A 20428-nucleotide genomic window follows, 5' to 3' on the forward strand; every position below is an offset into this window, starting at 1 on the left:
TTTGCTTTTGACTACATCTTATATTTTTAATTATCTCTCTTTTTGAAATCTATTCGTGTGTCATTTAAAAAATTTTCCTAAGCCCCTATAAAACCCTCCTCAGTGTTCCTCCCTCATTATTTTATTCAACAAGTCTATCCTATACATAAATGACCCTTAATTCACAACTATAATATCTCTGGCTGCCACTGAAAGCAAACCAATCTCTTCAAATCTCCTTTATGGTTCACACTTAGTGCCCTCTGAACAGTGACTTATTCAATAATTTGATGATGGAATGAATGAATACGAAACAGCTAAATTCTCTTCTACCAAACACAATTTGAGAATCAGCACTGAAGACTCAGGAATGGTAACTAGATTCCTAGGATCAGGAATAATATAGTTGAGAATAAAGGTTCTCATAGTATGATATACTAATTCACACAGGACAACAGAACCATGTCTTTCCTGAGTCCCAGGATTTGGGAGAATGTGCATTTGTAGCAAAATTGGATGTGCCTCTAGAAGTAAAGAAAGAAAAATACCCTAAGGATGGCTTTCCAGGCAACCCAGCTTCAAGCTACAGAATAAACAAAGATCATTGTACTGAGTCATGCTTTATATTTCTTCATGGGCAGGGACAGAAATCCTTAAACTTTCTCATGTTTCTCACTTTCATTTATGGCTTTAGTAAAAGTTTCGTAGGATTGTTTTCACTGCTATCCTGGTGTATAGCATTCAACTTCTGAACAATCAGCTAACATGTCAACCAAAGCACTGAACTTATTTCTTCAATGTCCTATATGCCTGAATAATAGTGATCTGTGACCGTTTTATTTCTCAGTCTCATTCTTCTGTGGGTAGATCAGTGGTGAAAAGGAACATCGGTAGCCTCCTTGACATCCATGTCATTTCTGGACCCCAGAACAGTGACACTGATTGGTATCCCTGGACTAGAGGATGTACAATTTTGGCAAGTTTTCCTACTTTGCAGTGTGCTTGGTGGCTCTTCTAGGAAACATTTTACTGATCATCACTCATGGAGAACACCATGTGCACCAGCCATGTACATCTTTCTGACAGTATTTCTTTGAACCATGCCTCACTTAGGGCTATGTGGTTTAACTTCCAAATATTTGGAAAAGTCTATAGATAGCATATCATCATTGACAACTAATTTAATTACATTATAAGTTTGAGATCAGCTTGGGCAGCATAGCAAGATGCCATTGCTACAAAAATTTGTTAAAATATTAGCTAGTCCTAGTAGTGTGCACCAGTAGTCCCAGCTACTTTGGCTGAGACAAAGCAATCCTAGGAGGTTGAGGCTGCAGTGAGCCAGGATCGTGTCACTTGCTTGAAAGCTGGATGACAGAATGAGAACCTCTCTTTAAAAATAATAATGATAGTTTGTAATCCCAGCACTTTGGGAGGCTGAGGTGAATGTATTGACTGAGCCCATGGGTTCGAGACCTGCCTGGCAACTTGGCGAGACCTCATCTCTACAATAAATCAAAAATTAGCTGGACATGGTAGCACGTGCCTGTAGTTCCAGCTACTTGGAAGGCTGAGGCGAAGGATCACTGGAGCCCAGCAGGTCGAGGCTGCAGTGGCCGGCAGTGTGCCACTGCCCTCCAGTCTGGGTGACAGAGTGAGACTCCAACTCAAAATATATATATATAATAATAATAATGATAATAATGATATATAAAAATACTCAATTTGATGTCTATTTAAGATGAATTTATTCTAAAGTTAACCGTGTTATTTTTAAAATTACATATTTATTTATGTATATTTGTATTTATGTTTAGTTTTTGGTCTACATTGTTAATTTCTGTTTTTGTTGTTGGTTTTTGTTTTGGAGGGGCTTGGTTTTTATTTTAAAGATGTAGGGTATAATTCAGGATTAGGTATACAAGTAGTCATTTTACAGGTAAAGTTTGGGCTTTCCTTTGGTCCACACTTTTCCTGGTTTAAGAACAGGTACTCTTATTGACATTATGTACCCTCCCCATCCCTCCCCTGGCAGTTTCCCGCTGCTGTCAATCCCTTTTTTATAGTATTATAATAAATGTTTAGGGTTCACTTATGAGTGACAACATATGGTACTCAGTTCTTTGTTTCTGTGATAGATCACTTAGTACTATAGACTCTAAATCCATCCAAGTTGTTGCAAAGTCCATAATTTTGTCCTTCTTTATGGCTATGTAATATTCCATTGTGCATATGTACCACATTTTTTTTATCCAGTCCATTTTTGATAGGCAGCATTTTTGATTCCATGTTTTTGCTATTGTAATAATGCTGCAATACACATGCATGTGCAGGTATCTTTTTTATAAAATTATTTGAGTTCCTCTGGGTATATTCCCAGAAGGGGTATGTTGGGTCGTGTGGAAGATCGATTTTTAGATTTTTTAAGGAATTGCCAGACTATTTTCCACAGAGGTTGTACCAGTTTACACTCCTACCAGCAGTGTAGAAGCATTCCCTTTTCCTGCATCCTCTTCAGCATCTGTTGTTTTTTGAGTTATTGTTGATGGCCATCCTGACTGGAGTTAGGTGGTATCTCAGTGTGGTTTTAATTTGCATTTATTTGTTGATTAATAATGCTGAGCATTTTTTTCATGTATCTGTTGGCTTATCCTATGTCTTCTTTTGAGAAGAGTCTATTCATATCTTCTGCCCACATTTTAATAGGGCTATTTGCTTCTTTCCTTTCAGTCCATTTGAGTTCCTTGCAGATCCTGGATGTTAGTCCTTTGCCAGATATATAGTTAGCAAATATTTATTTTCCCATTTTGTAGACTGTTTCTTTCACTTTGCAGAAGTTTTCAGTTTGATGAGATCCTGCTTATCTATCTTGTGTCTTATGGCAAGGGCATTTGGGGTTTTGATCAGAATTTGGTTGCCTATTCCAATTTCTTTAAGGGTATCTCCTGCATTTTCTAAGATTCTTACAGTTTTAGGTTTTACATTTAGGTCTTTGATTCATTTAGAGTTGATTTTTGTGGATGGTGATGGAAGAGGCCATGTTTAAATCTTCTGCATGTGGTCAGCCAGTTTTCCCAGCACCATTTATTAAATAGATTCTCTCCAGAAGTTGTTGGTGGAGACTTTGTCAAAGATGAGTTGGTTGAGAAATTGAAGTTTTGCTTCTGGAATCTCTGTCCTGTTCCATTGCCTAGCCAAAGCAACAATAGCAGTACAAAAAGCCATATGTGTTTTTTCTGAAGCTGCATAGTGTCCAAGGACAATTTAAATATTCACTAAGAAATAGTCAGATAATAAAATTATATACAACCCATAAAGCTTTCCTGCTCCCCAGATAGTCATTCTCTGCCAAAGACAAGTGTTGATGGTTGATAAGCTTGTTATAGCAAAGTGCAAGGTAATGTTTGTCCTCATTACTGTTATCTTTGTTCATTGCCACACAAGTATGCAATTTGAATGTTTTGAAGAGATTATTAACCGTATACAAGTTAAAATTTATTATTACTTCTTGCTTAATTTGCATTTCTTTCATAGTACAACAGTTTTTCTCTCTAATACTGTTATCATACTAAATATTATTTTGTTTTTATTAATGAAACTTTGATCTTTGGTTTGATAAATATTTATAAAATATTAATTTTTCTCACTATGTTACTTTCAATCTCTACTCTTTTTTAAAACAAAATTTATTGTGTATCTGTAAGATAGACAACGTGATGATATAAGATACATGTATATAACAAAAAGGTTACTATAGGGAACAAATTAAAATATCCATCATCTCACATAGTTATTCATTCTCTCTCCCTGCATGGGATTAACAGCTATAGTCTGCTCATTTACCAAATCCTGAAAACACTATTATTAGCATTAGTCCTCATGTTGTAAAATATATCTTTTGGCTTGTTTTTGCTATATATTTATTACTTTGTGTCCTTAGACTTGTGTCCTTTAATATTCTCCCATCTACCCAGACCATGGCAATCACTGTTTTATTCTCTATTTCTATATATATATGATTTTTAAAATTAATATATAAGTGAGATCATGTGGTTTTTTTCTTTCTGTGTTTAGCTTATTTCACTTAGCCTATTGTCCTTCAGATGCTTCCATGTTGGGCAGATGGCATGATCTTCTCCTTTATAAAGGCTTCTTGAAGGGTTCCTTTATTTTTTTATCCATTGATAAATACCTAGGGTTTTGCCATATCTTAGCTATAGTGAATAGTGCTGCAATGAAGATGGGACTGCAGACATATTCTCAAGTGGTGATTTTACTTAATAAATACCCAGAAGAGCAATTGCTGAATAATATGGTAGTTTTATTATTTAATTTTTAAAGGATGTCCACACTGTTTTTCATAGTAGATGCACTAATCTACATTCTCAACAATACTGTAAGGGATTCCTTTTCTCTATACCCTTGTCAACATTTGTTATTTCTAGTCATTTGTATAATAGCTCTGTTTACAAGTGTAAAGTGGTAGTTTGTAGTGTTTTATAGTTTGCATTTTCCTAATGATTAGTGATGTTGAGCACATTTTCATGCACCCCTTAGTCATTCCTATTCTTGTGCATCTTGTGAATAGTATATAATTATTTTTTAAACCAGACTTATAGTGATAGTCTTTTACAGTCAACGTCATGACACATGTGTTTATATTTGTTTCCACTATTTTATTTTGTGTTTGGTGATCTGTGTTTATGTTTCTGTTTTTTGTTTGTTTGTTTGCTTTTGTTGAATTGTTCTAGATTTTTTAATTCCATTTTTCTCTCTATTAATCCAATAATTTCATTCTGTTTGTTAGTTTTTTCCTTGAAACTAAAACAAGCTGAGGTTTAATATCAGAATCTAAATTAAGATTCTACAAAACATTTATGAAAATTTTTAAAAATTATTAGTGAAAATTCTGTGCTACTAAAATTGGTGATTCCTAGTTTTGTTTGGGAGAACATGTTAAATGACTTTGGAAAGAGAAGGTCTTGGGCTAGTGTAGATGACTTTACACAAATTTCAGTTGTTTGAAATGGCACTGGGATTTAGAAATAAAAGACTGAATGGAAAGGTTTTGATTTTTTTTTTTTTTACGAAGAGAATGAATTCCCTAAAACAATAACACAACATAAAGAGTCAGTTAGAGATTAGTTTAAAAGAATGGCTATTTAGCTATTGTTCAATATTAAAATTAACTTCTATATCTCCAAGTTAATCATAAAAATATGTTACACATCAATATTTATTGCTGCATTGATATACATACAGCCTTTAGAAATTTAAGAAACACTTATTTTTGATACTTGCTACTTGTTTAATGCAAATATCACATTTATTATCTTGAAATCTGTAGTAAAAAGTCTATCACACATCAGACTAATATATGCATTGATATACTTAACTTTTACCAATGTAAGAAAGATCAGAAGCATGAGTTTGGAGCCAGGAATAAAATGACTTGGAAGAATGTGACCAACTGCCAAAATAGTCAGAAATCTTCTAAGGAGTCTGAGGCTTTTCAAAGATATATGGAAAAAAGTTTGGATTATTTTTGTTATTGTGCAAATGAGTTATATCAGGAGAACTAACAATAATGGGATTATGTAGCTATGTTTTTAACTCAAATATCTTCTGAAGTTTCAGATTTTTTTCTATGTAACAATCAAATACAAATTTATAACAAGGTATTTAAATATACAAATTATCAAAGAGTTGTATTTATTCATTAATTCAAACATATGAATTACGTACTAAAAAAGATGCCAGAATTTATGAAGTATGTGCTTAAGTATCCAAGTTTTTAAAGTTATATTATAGAAAATATTTTTTAATTGATTTTACATAGTGAGTATAAGAAAGATGAGACAGTAACTTCGTGAAGGAACAAAAACAATAAAGTGAATTAAGCCTGTGATAAAACAAAAATATTCTGAATCCAACTAGGAAAATTGTTTCAGCATAAAATATTATTGCTTTAATCTCTGGTCTATTTATTAATGCAACTCAATTTCTGCCATATTAATCCTGACCTGTGCTAGACCCTTATTTATTTATTTATTTATCTTATATCTTTATATTCAAGTTCCTTCTTCTTCCTGGTAGATGAAAAAAATCTACATCCAGTTTTTTTTGAGTCATTGATGGTTTATATGTATTGTCTCTTCACATTCTGATGTGTACTGATTTGGAAGATAAATTGTGTTGTACTGTGTTCATAAATCAACAAGTGAAATACATATATTTATCTTCATTTGCATGATTTTTGTCAAGGGTATATTCATAATATGCTTTCATTGTGATATATAAATGGTGTTAGTTTATGCAGCTTGTATAAACACATTTAAATAACCTTTTAATTATACTAAGTATATATTTATTTTATTACTTATAAATACTCTTAATCAAAAAAAATAACAGCTCTTATTTCAGAGGAACAAGTATAAACTTTCCCACTCAGGAAATTTATTCCAGATAGTTTCTTGAAACATAAAATTGGGAATCCCAATTATATAAATCATGGGTCATTTGGCATAGTTCCTTTGTGACACTTGGCCCCTAAGGTTAATTTAGACATTTTGTTGACACATAATGCATAAACACATTCTCTCTCTCTCTCTCTCTCTCTCTCTCTCTCTCTCTCTCTCTCTCTCTCTCTGTCTCTCTCTCACGCACACACAGACAAACCCCTCATTTCTCATGGTTACATAGTAACATGCATGACCCTTGTCACTAAAGCATTACTTAAGAGGTGCTTTGCGAGCAACCTACTCACACCATCATTGTCCTTTCTGTTGCCCTCAGATAGACATGAGAAATTATGCTACTTAAGACACTAGCTGAGACCATAATATTCAAAACAACTTAGTGTCAGATTTATGGTCATTGTCATTGGTGAAGTATACGTTTTCAAGTAAGTATTTATAATTATCTATGAACTTTTATTTTGTCTTTAAAATTATTAATGAAGCAAATTATTTCTGTGCCTCATTGTATTGTTTATTTCATTTCTTATGCAGCAGAAATTGGTACTTCTTTTTTTATTTTTATATTATTAAACTTATAAATTGGCTAAGGGCAATTGTAACATAACTAATCTCTTATAATCTCTTAATCTGGAAGAACTATGTATAAAATTTCTTTCAGTGAATTCTTTATTTTTTATATCAGTCATATCTGTATAATTTTTTCTAGTTTTTCATGGCTATTATTTTCTAAAGCATTTAAATTATTTGCATTAAATATTTAATTTAGTTCTTTATCTGAAATTCATTTGACCAACTCTGTAATCTGATAATCTAAAAATATTTTTTTTCAAATTTAGGTTACTTTCCCACTATCGTCTAATCCCTATATTATTTGATTGTGATGTTCCTGTATTATGCATAAATTTGTTCTATATTTCCAATTATTTTTGATTATGCTATAATCTTCAACTGCAGTTGGTTTCAAGAATAACTAATTTGTCCCATTTATTTTGTTCATTTTTAGTGAAGGATTTTTGGTTTTTTATTATTCAATTATTTCAGTGTGTATTAATGTTGGAAGGCTAAACTATCCCACATTACGCTTTTTTTCATTTCAAAATTATGTAGTTCATGGGAAGAAAACATAATTCATTTTATTTTTCTTTTTAAGTTTTTGAGTGAGACACAACTGAAAACAAAGATCAGATTAACAAAAGAAAGTCAAAAAGAAGTTTATAAATGTGTATTGTACCTATCACTCGGAGAAAATTTTGCTGAAAGTTATTTCTTTCTCAAGTAAGTGGTTAAGGGGTTTTGCTTAAATAATGTATTAACAAAAGTCATCAGCTGTCAGACAAACAGAGGCTAAGGCAGAGTGTAATTCTCTGTTTCCAGAGTCTTTAACTTAACAATTTCAATATTTAGAGGAGAGATATTTTGGTTTCCTACACAGCAACATTTTATTTTTTACAATTATAGATAAAATTTACATTTACCTTATTATACTGTCAATTTTTAATTATGATTAGGAATTGTTAATTTAGCCACGTATTTATTAACAGAGAAGGAGAAAATGTTCTGATGGTAATAGATCTGACAAACTAAAATTGTTGTTTCTTTCCTTATCTTTTGTTCTCTCTTTGAAGTGGGATATAAAGCAATCAGCAAACTATAAGACGAGGGAGAAGGATACATTTTTGAGAGTAGTTAAGAATTTGTACCAGTAATTGCACAAAATGGAAAAAATAAATAGAACAAAAAACATTGAGTTTGATATGAATGCTGAGTTTGGTGAATTACCCAGATAATGAGATTTGTTTGTCTTAGAGTGCAGCAGTTGCATGTGGAGAAGGTAGATATTTGATTTCATGCAAGAATAAGGTTTGTCAGGTAAATGAGACAAATACACTGACATGCACACACACAAAATCTTGGTAAAATAGTTTAGAAAACAGAAAACACTTAAAGAAAAAAGTGATTTCAGTTCATGGACATGAACAGAACACAAAAGTCAATAAATATATTTGAGAGTTTATTTAATAACTATATATGTCTTTATAACTTCTAAGATTGTTATATTCCTCCATTAACATAAGCATGCATTTCCTAATAAAAGCAGCTTTGCTTCCCCAAGCAGATGTGGCCATTTCTTACTGTATTCTTTCTTATACAATTTTGTTCATTAATAAAAGAATACTCTATTCACTACAATGTAATGAATGCAATAGGATGTTTAAAATATATTGGATGACTTAAAACTTGCAAATATTGCCCAAGAAATAAGATTTTAAACATACATAAATGCAATATATGCAATAAAATGGCATTATTGTTTATATGTCTTCTGAATTTTTTCTTTACATTTATTAGTCTTTCATCTTCTATCATTAATATATTTTAAATCTATAATCAAAAATTACTATATTTGGCTTTTTATATTTACTGTTTATTGATTAATTTTAATGTTATTCTTTTGTATTTTATGCGAATTGTCTTTTCATTTTTTATGTATAAGTCAATAGAAATTCAGAAAAGAATAAGTCAAAGAATGTTTGTTTGCCAGTATCTTTTTTTTTTTTTGAGTTAGAGTCTCACTGTCGCCCAGACTGGAGTGCAGTGGCCACTCCTGGCTACCGCAGCCTCGACCTACTGGGCTCCGGCGAACCCTCCGCCTCAGTCTTCCAAGTAGCTGGAACTACAGGCGCACGCTACCACGCCCGGCTAATTTTTTTGATTTATTGTAGAGATGAGGTCTCGCCTGCCCAGGCGGGTCTTGAACCCGCGGGCTTAGGCAATCCACTCACCTCAGCCTCCCAAAGGCGCGAGATTACAGGCTGAGCCACCGAGCCCGGCTCAGTTTGCCAGTATCTTAAGTGTGCAGGCTTCTATTGTTTAATAGTCAATATTATGTTTACTGAGAGGTGTCATCACGTGTCCAAAAATAAAAATTGTGATTTATGTTTATACTCAATGCTTCCAGAAACAATGTCTGACTCAGTAAACAGCTATAGTTTACATATAAGTTAACTATGAGAAGTGATTGTAAGCAATCACAATAAGATATATTAAAAATGTAGAAATAGAAGGTAAGGTTTTTGATGATTATTATAATGATAATGTAACAGCCTATTTTTTTGTCATTTTAAAGGTAAAAATTTGTGACTGAAGCACATTTACTATGAGACTGTTCAACGGCAGTAATTTCCAACCTTTACTGCTTTCTGGTTTCTCTGGCTTGGAAAATTATCATCCTCAGATCTCCATCTTCTTCTGTGTTTTATACCTAGTTGCCATTATGGGCAACAGCACCATGCTGGTCGTTATATGGGTGGAACAATCACTTCATGAGCCCATGTACTTCTTTCTTTCCCTGTTGGCAGTCAGTGACCTTGGCCTCTGTGTCACCACCCTACCTACAGTGCTAAAGTTTTTCTTGTTCAATGCTCGTGAAATACACTTGGATGCGTGCCTTGCCCAGATGTATTTTATCCACATCCTCTCCATGATGGAGTCAGGAATTCTGCTGTCTATGGCTTTTGACCGCTATGTAGCCACATCCAACCCTCTCCGATACACTGCTATTTTGAATAATGCTACCGTTGTGAAAATTTCTTTAGGATTTATGTTGCGTGCAGTCACTCTCCTCTTCCCAGCCCCTATCCTCATTAAGCAACTCAGATTTTGTGAGGTCAGTGTACTCTCCCATTCCTACTGTTTACACCCAGATGTTATTAAGCTTTCCTGCTCTGATCATCGTATTAGCAGCTTCTATGGTCTCATTGTCATTATCATCACATTTTGGCTTGATTCTGTGCTCATTCTGCTCTCCTATGTGAAGATCTTTACCACAGTTCTGGGTGTTGCCTCCCAAGAAGAACGAATCAAGGCCCTCAACACCTGTGTTTCCCACGTCTGTGCTGTGCTGTTGATCTACATCCCCATGTTGGGAGTGTCCATCATCCACCGCTTTGGAAAGCATGCCCCTCCTGTGGTCCATGTCATCATGGGCTATGTCTACTTGTTGGTTCTTCCTCTGCTCAACCCAGTTGTCTATTGCATCAAGACACGTGAGATACGCACCCACTTATTGGGTAGTTTCAAGAAAATATTTGTAAAAGTATATTAGTTAGTATTTAAATATTTCTATCATGAAAAGGTGGTCTTCAAGTAAATAAAAAGTATATTCATTTGTTGATTTCATGTTCAAAAGGTTCAAAGAAGGCTAAGTTTTTTTTAAATTGTGGTAAATAGGCTACATAATTCTGTATACTTGGTTGCTATAAAATCAATAATTTATTCACCTTCAATATTCTAAAGAACGCATCCTATTATAGCAATCTATTGCTAAACAAAAATACTCACGACTGAGCAAATTCCCTCTGATTCTCCAGTAATAATAATTAACATTCTTCCTTAAATTCATTAAGGAAATTCATTACATTTACTTGTAATGTGTTTTTCAAGATGTGAAATGATCTCTCTGAATTTGACGACAAGATAGACAAAGAGAGGAGAAACTAAATAATCCTTCAGTAAATATAATAATAACTAAATTACTAGGATCTTTTCTTATAATGGATAATCACTATCCTTTTACACAATCTACAGTTATCCTCATGTAGTAAATGTCTAACCTACATTATGTTACCTAACACCAAGACAAAGAAACATGGTTTACTAGAATATAAAGGAAAAGTAGAAAATACAATCTTACACGTTCCTAAAAGTGCTCACTTTATGGTAGTACACTTTTATAAGGGCTTTGCGTTTGTCATCTGGTACAAATATCATTCCAAAATATATATGACTTGTCCCACCCAGCTTAAAGAACAGAAAATAAAGTCTCAGAGAACAATCATTGCTTAGACATAGCGCTGTGATGACCATAGTTGTTTATTCATCATAAAGTTTATCCTCTTTACACCTAAGCATGCTAAAATGTGCTAAAATTGATACCTGAAATTTTGTTATACTGAATTAGTTCATGTCACTGTCCATGCTAAGAACAATTTTCTTTTTCCCACACATCTACTTACAATTGCAATATCTCAGAAAATATACATGAAAACATGGGGAAACCGAAAGTTTAATTAATGCTTAATGAAATTGAAATTCATATACAAAGTTATATATCTCTCAATCAAATACTTATCAATTTCATTCAAAATTGTAACGTTAAGTGACTTAAACTTGTTTGAAAGAGAAACTTATTAAATATAGTAACTCAATTTTTAAGATATTAATTGTTATGAAAGAAGGAAACAAGACCCGATAGAAACTCTTGTCATTATGGAAATGAAAATCAAAACCATGATGATATACCACTTCACACCCAACAGATAGTAACCGTACAAAAATAAAAGAGAAATAAATGTTGATGACAATAGGGAAAACTTGGAACTCCTGTTTGTGCATATGGAAAAGTAAAACATTGTAACTTCTAAAGAGAAAAATATGATGAATATCTAATAATTTAAAAAATGGAAGTACTGCATGATCCAGTAATTTCACTTCTGAATTATACCCCCCAAAAAATTGAAAGCAGGACTGGAACAGATACTTAGATGCCATTACTCATTCTAGCTTTATTCACAATAACTAAAAGGTGGAAAAAAAACCTGTGTCCATCAATAAACTAACGAAAGAAGAAAATATCAGTATACTACAATAGAAATTTATTCACCCATTTGTAAGTATAAACTTTTAATACATGCAACATGCATGAACCTTGAAGAAGTTATGCTGAGTGAAATAAGCCAAATTCAAATGGGCAAATATTGTATGATTTCACTTATAAGAAGCAACTACAATAGTTAAGTTCATAGAGACAAAAAAGCAGATTGGAGGTTACCAGGAATTGCGTGAAGGCATAGGGAATTCATGCTTAATGATTACAAAATTTCTGTTTGGAATAATAAAAAAAAATGAAAATTAAGAGTGATGATAGTTGCACAACATTGCTAATTTAATTGTTGCTAATGAATTATATACTTAAAAGTAGTTACATGATACATTTTTGTGACGTATTTTATAGCAATAAGAATATCAAAGAAGTTCAGAGCACATTGTTGTTTTTGTTTGTTTGTTTTTTGAGTTGGAGTCTCACTCTGTCACCCAGACTGGAGTGCAGTGGCTGCTCCCGGCCACTGCAGCCTCGAACTGCTGGGCTCCGAGGATCCTTCCGCCTCAGCCTTCCAAGTAGCTGGAACTACAGGTGTGCACTACCACTCCCGGCTAATTTCTTGATTTATTGTAGAGATGAGGGCTCGCCATGTTGCCCAGGTGGGTCTCGAATCCGTGGGCTCAGGCAATCCACTCACCTCAGCCTCCCAAAGCGGGACATAGCACATTGTTGATGCTTAATAGATAAACTTTAGCCAGACTCAGTGGCTCAGCCTGTAATCCCGCGCCTTTGGGAGACTGAGGTGAGTGGATTGCCTGAGTCCGTGGGTTCGAGATCCGCCTGGGCAACGAGACCTCATCTCTACAATAAATCAAAAAATCAGCCGGGCGTGATAGCGCATGCCTGTAATTCCGGCTACTTGGAAGGCTGAGGCGGAAGGATTGCCGGAGCCCAGCAGGCGAGGCTGTGGTGGCCAGGAGCGGCCACTGCACTCCAGTCTGGGCGACAGAGTGAGACTCCAACTCAAAAATAAATAAATAAATAAAAATTAAAAAAAAAATACCACAAGGAACTTGTAGGCAGCAAATTGAGAATAGAATAACAGAAGGTTCTTGATAAAGTTATTATAACAATGACTTCACAAACCCTGAAACTATCTATTTCAATAGATTCAAAAGATTAAATAATGCAACTATGTCATTGTTGAAGATGTTTTTCATTTTGCATTGTCTACTCATAGATGAAAGAAACATTATTGACAGTTAACTATATTTTAAAGAATCCAAGAACCTGCATGTGTCAAAAATACTGTAACCAAAATAAATGTAAATAAAATGAAAAAGTGTTTTTCTTAACAATGTTAGGAGAATATAGCATAATATTTTAATATTGGAAAAGTTAGATAATTTATTAAGAATAATTTTTGGTATACCACATAGGTGAAGAATGTGATATTGACTAAAAACCTTAAAGCAAATACATATTCTTCATTAAGTTAAAAAATAACCATTACTTTCATATTAAAAATTCCTTAAAATATTAATGAAATATAACCCTTGGGTTATCAAATTCACTGTACATTTTAGGAGAATAGTCATTAATACTAATAAGTACAGGAGTGATACTCATTCACTTGTTATTTATTTATTTTTAATTTTAAATTCAAGAGAACACATGCATATTCATTACATGGATATATTGTGTAGTGGTGGGGATTGGGTCTCAGGTGGCCCATTCACCACATAGTTAACATTGTGCCCTGTAGATTGTTTCTGAATCCTAATTCCCCTTGCCCTCCCCCTTACTGGTATCCCAATGCCTATTATTTTCATCTTGTGACCATTTAGCTCCCACATATGAGTGAGAACATGCAATGTTTGGTTTTCTGTTTCTGAGTCAGTTCACTTAGGATAATGATCTCCAGCTCCATCCATGTTGCTGCAAAGCACATGATTTCATTCTTTTGTATGGCTTTATAGTATTCTATGGTGCTATATACCACAATTTTATTTTATTTTATTTTATTTATTTATTTATTTATTTTTTTTTTAATCTTTGATTTGGAGTCTCACTCTATCGCCCATTTGAGTTTCTCAAATGTCAGATGTGGCAGCCCTGGGCTGTGTACCTGCACTGGTTCACAACATCCTGAGTGGCTAGAGTGGTTTGGAAAGCATTATTTAAAAAAAAAAAAGAAAGAAAGAAAACATCCTTCATCTTATCAGTGATGCAAAAATTCACACACAAGAGATTCAGAGAACCCCTGCAAGACAACAAATGAGAAGACCAACTCCCAGACAGATAATAATTCACCTAAACAAAGTAGGCATAAAAGAAAAAATCCTAAAGGCAGCAAGAGAAAAAGGCCAGATCACTTACCATGGAAGACCAATTTGAATAGCAGCAGATTTATCTACAGAAACCCTGCAGGCTAGGAAAGCTTGGAGCCCTATCTTCAAAGTTCCAAAAGATAAACAATTTCAACCAAGAATAACCTACCCAGTCAAGCTAAGCTTCATCAGCGAGGGAGAATTAAAATTTTTCTGAGATATCCGATCTCTAAGAACTTACGCTGCCACCCCACCACCTCTATATGAAACACTTAAGAAAGTACATGCCAGGCTCGGTGGCTCAGCCTCTTATTCTGCACTTTGGGAGGTTAAGGTGAGTGGATTGCTTGAGTCCGCGGGTCCAAGACCCACTGGGGCAACTTGGCGAGACCTCATTTCCACAATAAGTCAAAAAATTAGCCAGACGTGGTAGCACGTGCCTATAGTACCAGCTACTTGGAAGGCTGAGGCAGAAGGATCGCTGGAGCCCAGCAGGTAAATGCTGTGGTGGGTGGGAGTGGCCACTGCACTCCAGTCTGGGTGACAGAGTGAGACTCCAAAAGAACAACGTTCCTCACAAGAGTAAAGGAAAAATAATAAAATACACATGAACCAACCCCAAAACCGAAAGAAAGACAACAAACCAAGTGGAGCAACAACAACTCTATTAGAACTCTATGATAAGGACCAACTCTCACATTTCAATAATTAGTCTGAATGTGAACGGACCAAATGCACCACTGAAAAGACATAGAATGGCAAAATGGATAAAATATCACCAGGCAACAATATACTGCCTTCAAGAGACCCATCTCACTAGAAAAGATACACACAGACTCAAAGTAAGAGGACGGAAAACAAATTTTCAGGCAAATGGAACACAAAAGAAAGGAGGAGTCACAATCTTAATTTCAGACAAAATACCATCTAAGCTATCAAAAATTTAAAAAGATACAGAAGGCCACTACATAATGATCAAAGTTTCACTCCATCAACAAGAAATATCTATCCTAAACATATATGCACCCAACATAGGAACACCAACTTTCATAAAGCAGCTTCTAGGAAAAGCTAAAGAAAGATATTGACTCTAACACCATCATAACTGGAGACTTTAATACTCTACTCACAACCCTAGACAGATCATCGGGACAAAAAATCAGCAATGAGATCCGGAACCTCAATGTGACTTTTGACAGAATGAACTTAATTGATACCTACAGAACACTCCACCCAATGACCAAAGAATATACATTCTACTCAGCACCACATGGAACATACTCGAAGATCGACCACATACTTGGCCATAAATCAAGCATAAACAAATTTCAAAAGATCAAAATTTTGTCATGCAACTTCTCAGGCCACAGTGGAATAAAAAAAAAACATCAACACCAACATCTGCCCCCCCAAACCCACAAAGCCATGGACACTAAACAGCATGATGCTAAGCAACTCCTGGGTTAACAATGAAATCAAAACAGAGATTAAAAGATACTGGAAACAAGTGAAAATGAAGAGACATCTTACCAAAATCTCTGGGATGCCATGAAAGTTGTCGTAAGAGGGGAATTCATATCCCTACAAACACACATGAAGAAAATGGAAAGATCACAAATCAGCAGCCTAACAAATCACCTTAGGAAGCTGGAAAAGCAAGATCACCAAAATGCTAACTGCAGCAGACAAATCACAGATCACCAAAATAAAAGCCCAAATCTGGGACATAGAAGACAAAAAGATAATACAAAAAATCAATGAAACAAAAAACTGGTTCTTTGAAAGGATAAGCAAGATCAATGGTCCCTTAGCTAGACTGACCAAAAAAAGAGAGAGAGAAAATGCCCAAATAAATACAATCAGAAACACAAAAGATGAAGTCACATCTGACCTCGAAGAAATACAAAGATCATTAGAGACTACTATGTACACTTGTATGGAAACAAACTGGAAAACCTTAAGGAAATGGAAGACTTTCTAATACTACACAACCTGTCTAGGTTAAAACAAGAAAAAATCGAGACCCTAAATAGACCAATAACAATCAAGGAAATTGACTATGTAAAAAGAGAACTACCTACAAAAAAATGCCCTGGACCAGATGGCTTTCCAGCAGAATTCTATAAGACATTTAAGAAGGAGCTGATACCAATCCTATTGAAAGTATTCCAGCCAATTGAGAAAGATGGAACCCTCCCCAAATCATTCTATGAAGCTAACATCACATTGATACCAAGGCCAGGTAAAGACCCACAAAGAAAGAGAACTATAGGCCAATATCTTTGATGAACATAGATGCCAAAATTCTCAACAAGATCCTAGCAAACCAGATTCAACATCTCAAAAATCATCCATCATGACCAAGTAGGCTTCATCCCTCAGACCAAGGCTGCTTCAACATTTACAAGACAATAAATGTAAATAAATACATCAACAGACATCAGAACAAAAAACACATGATTATATCATTAGATGCATGTTGGGAGCCGGCCACGGAGGCCCACTGAGCATTAGGGATCAGGAAGGACCGTTGACCCCAAGACCACTAGGATGCATTCGGCAGCTATTGACCCCATTTCCTCCCCCTTTCTACTCAGCAATAACCAGATTAAGCTCCTGTGAGCTCAAAACATAAAAACTCTGAGACCAGGATGAACACAAGCTAACTTTAGAAGCTCATTGATTCCATTCTTCTGCAAACTGCAGCTTTCGCTTTCACACAACTTATAATTCAAACTTGTGTCACATCTAAGAGCCTTAGTATTGGTCACAGACTTCTGGGTCATGATCTTAGGATTTATTGAAGGTATAAATTATAAAATATAGTTTTAGAAGACAGCCATTTTGTTGAAAGAATGCGGCTGGGTTACTTGCAGGTAGCCCACTGTGAACTTTGACTGGGCCACATTCCAAACATTCTGGGATGGGCCACTTTCATTTGTAAAGTAAATACTTAAGCTTCTATAGAATTGTTTAACTTGGCATAAATCAATCAGTTTAGTATGAAAAAGGTTTATAGAATATGTCAGTCACAGATTAGGTTATCCTTTGTTATGTGGTACATATACATGATGGAATACTGTGCAGCCATAAAAAAGAACAAAATCATGAATTTCGTAGCAACCTGGATGGAACTAGAGTCTATAATACTGAGTGACCTCTCACAGAAACAAAGATCTGAGTATCACATGTTCTCACTCATATAGTGGACCTTGAACATCTATCATAATAGTATAAGAAAAGCATTGACAGTGGTGGGAAACTATGGAAGGGAGGGGAAGGGAGGTGGGATTAATGATGGTCAATATCTGTCTGGGTATGGGGAGACACCCCTTATCAACAAGGGTGCCTGAACGAAGCATATTTGTATACCTAACCCTTAACTGTTCCCCACAATATCAAAATAAAAAATATTGATTTAAATTTAAAAAAAAAAGAATTGACATTCAATTTATTTCCTAATAGGGAGAACAATAAAAATGGCTTTCTGTTCAAGAAATTGAGGGCAGTTAATTAAGTTATGAAATATTTGACTAATTGTTTGAGGATGTCAAAATTATAATTATAAAAATTATAGCATTAGAAGAAAGTTATTATTACATTACATTTTTTGACAGGAAAATAGGAACTATGTACACTCAACCAAGTAAAAGTGATTATATAAAGCCAATGTAATTATGAATTTAAAATAATTTAATAAAAAAACATATTTGTGAACTATATTTTTTGACTAATCAATATGTCTTCAATGAAAATAGTTTTATGAGACAGATCCCAGTCTCTCCTTCCCTTTTCTTGACTGTTTAATAAAATAAGCTGAAAGGATAACTCTCAGGACTTGATCATATCTTATGCTCAAAAGTCACTAATCTTGCATATGTTAGGCTCCACAGGTAGTTCATGCACACCTTGGTCATTTCCTTGACCCCCGGGAGGTTGTACTTCTGGAAGTATTAATAAGGTTGATGTTATCTGTACAAGTAGTAGATGATAGTAAAGATAGAGCTGGAGCTACTGGTTGATACAAGACAGGTAGGGTCTTATTTCACACAACCATTTCAATAATTCCTTTTATCATTAAAAAGGGAAAAAAAGACAGAAGTTGAGGCACTGGGCACTTCATTAAGTCCAGAGGAATCAGTAAATAAAATGAAAATGGAAGCCAGGCTCGGTGGCTCAGCCTGTAATCCCATGCCTTTGGGAGGCTGAGGTGAGTGGATTGCCTGAGCCCGTGGGTTCGAGACCCACCCGGGCAACTTGACGAAACCTCGTCTCTACAATCAAAAACTAGCCTGGTGTGGTAGTGCGCACTTGAATTTCCAGCTACTTGGAAGGCTGAGGCGGAAGGATCACCAGAGCCCAGCAGGTTGAGGCTGCGGTGGCCGGGAGCAGCCACTGCACTCCAGTCTGGGTGACAGAGTGAGACTCCAACTCAAAAAATAAAAATAAAAAATGAAAAGGGAGAAGCAAAATGAGTGTTCTTGAATAGTAGGGGTGAAAAAATGATGAGGTGATACTAGTATCTACCATGAAGGAACTTCAATCAAACTGACATGATGTCATCCAAGTTTTTCCATTGTATATTTTTTCTCATCTGTCTTATTTATTGAACCACCAGTTCTGAGTCTGTTAAGGATTTTCCACTTCCCCAGTATCTTTACAGTTTTCACATCTGATCTTACTCTGTGAAAGGCATGTCATTCAGTTGGGATTTCCTAAGGAAAACCAATGCCAGCGCAAACAGAAGACAGAAGTCAGAGTTTCCTTATGCTCTTTTGGTCAGACCCTGGAGCAAAAGTACACACAACAACATTTAGAATGCACACAAGTCTCTGATATAAGCTTTTTTTATGTAAAGTAGTCATCACAGAGTAGAAAGTGAAGAATTCTAGCCAATTATACAGAGGGTAGTTGGGAGGAGAGGAAGCACTGTGATTGAAATTATTCTTGTTTCCAATTCTGTTACCCAGGAATGCTACCTGCACTGTGGTCTCTGAAGCATATATCATTGCTGCTGAAGTGAAATGCAGGAGTCCTTCGTTTTACAAGAAGGAAGAATCCATTTCTGTAGAGGCAATGGAACAAAAAATAAATTCCAAGTAAGTACTGTATCCTTGTGGTTCCTAAAATAACCATATCCTGAATAGTATCCCAGGGGCCTGACTTATTTGCTTCATTACACCCTACTGCAAAAAACTAATAGCATCTGAATTTCTAATCAGATCTTAGTCACTAAGTCCCCGGAAGAAAGTGAAGATCTTAAATAAGTGAGTGCAAGGACTGAAGAATTTGGAAATAAAAATCTCTGCACAAAAGAATGTCCTCTTGGCTAAAGAGTAGATGAGTATAGCGCACAGACCAAGTAATTACCTGTTGTGAAATTCATGTAGAATTTCATAAGCAAATTCATGTTGTTTTGCTCTTCTAAATTTGCTTGATTTATTTCTAGACTTTTTCTTAAACTTGGTAGAATTTTTCCAGGTTTGATCCTCAAATGAATGTTCTTATTTTATTTTATTTGCTATTATTATCATTTTGCTGTTTTCTAAGATTTTCCTGTTTTTCTTTTATTTCTTTTATTTGTTATGTCTTTTCTCTATTCTTCTAAGAATTATTATTGATTTCTGAAAGTTCTTAATAAAAGTTTATTTTTCTTTATAGTATCCACATAATAAACGTAAAATAGCCTATCTATTAACTACCAAACTCATAATTTGAATCATGTCATTAAAATTTCATATGTTGTCTTATTTTATAATCTTATAAGGGTTTGTTCCTTTGAAGTTGATTCACTCTTTAATTGAGGAGCTATTCTGAAGAGCAGATTTAACCACATCAGCTAAGTGTTCTTTACTTACACTTTATATCTGATATCTAAACTTCTATTTTATTTGCTGAAGTGGAAACATTATTCAAAATAAGTCTTGAACTATATATAGTTCTGCAAATTTTCATTTTCAATACCAAATAACTTCATATTGTCTTTATTATCTCTTATCTTATCATTCATTTTTAAATGGGAAAAAATTGCCCATGCT

Source organism: Carlito syrichta, unplaced genomic scaffold (assembly GCF_000164805.1).
Source record: "Carlito syrichta isolate Samal-C Ts95f unplaced genomic scaffold, Tarsius_syrichta-2.0.1 Scaffold301779, whole genome shotgun sequence".
In the NCBI taxonomy this organism is placed as follows: Eukaryota; Metazoa; Chordata; class Mammalia; order Primates; family Tarsiidae; genus Carlito; species Carlito syrichta.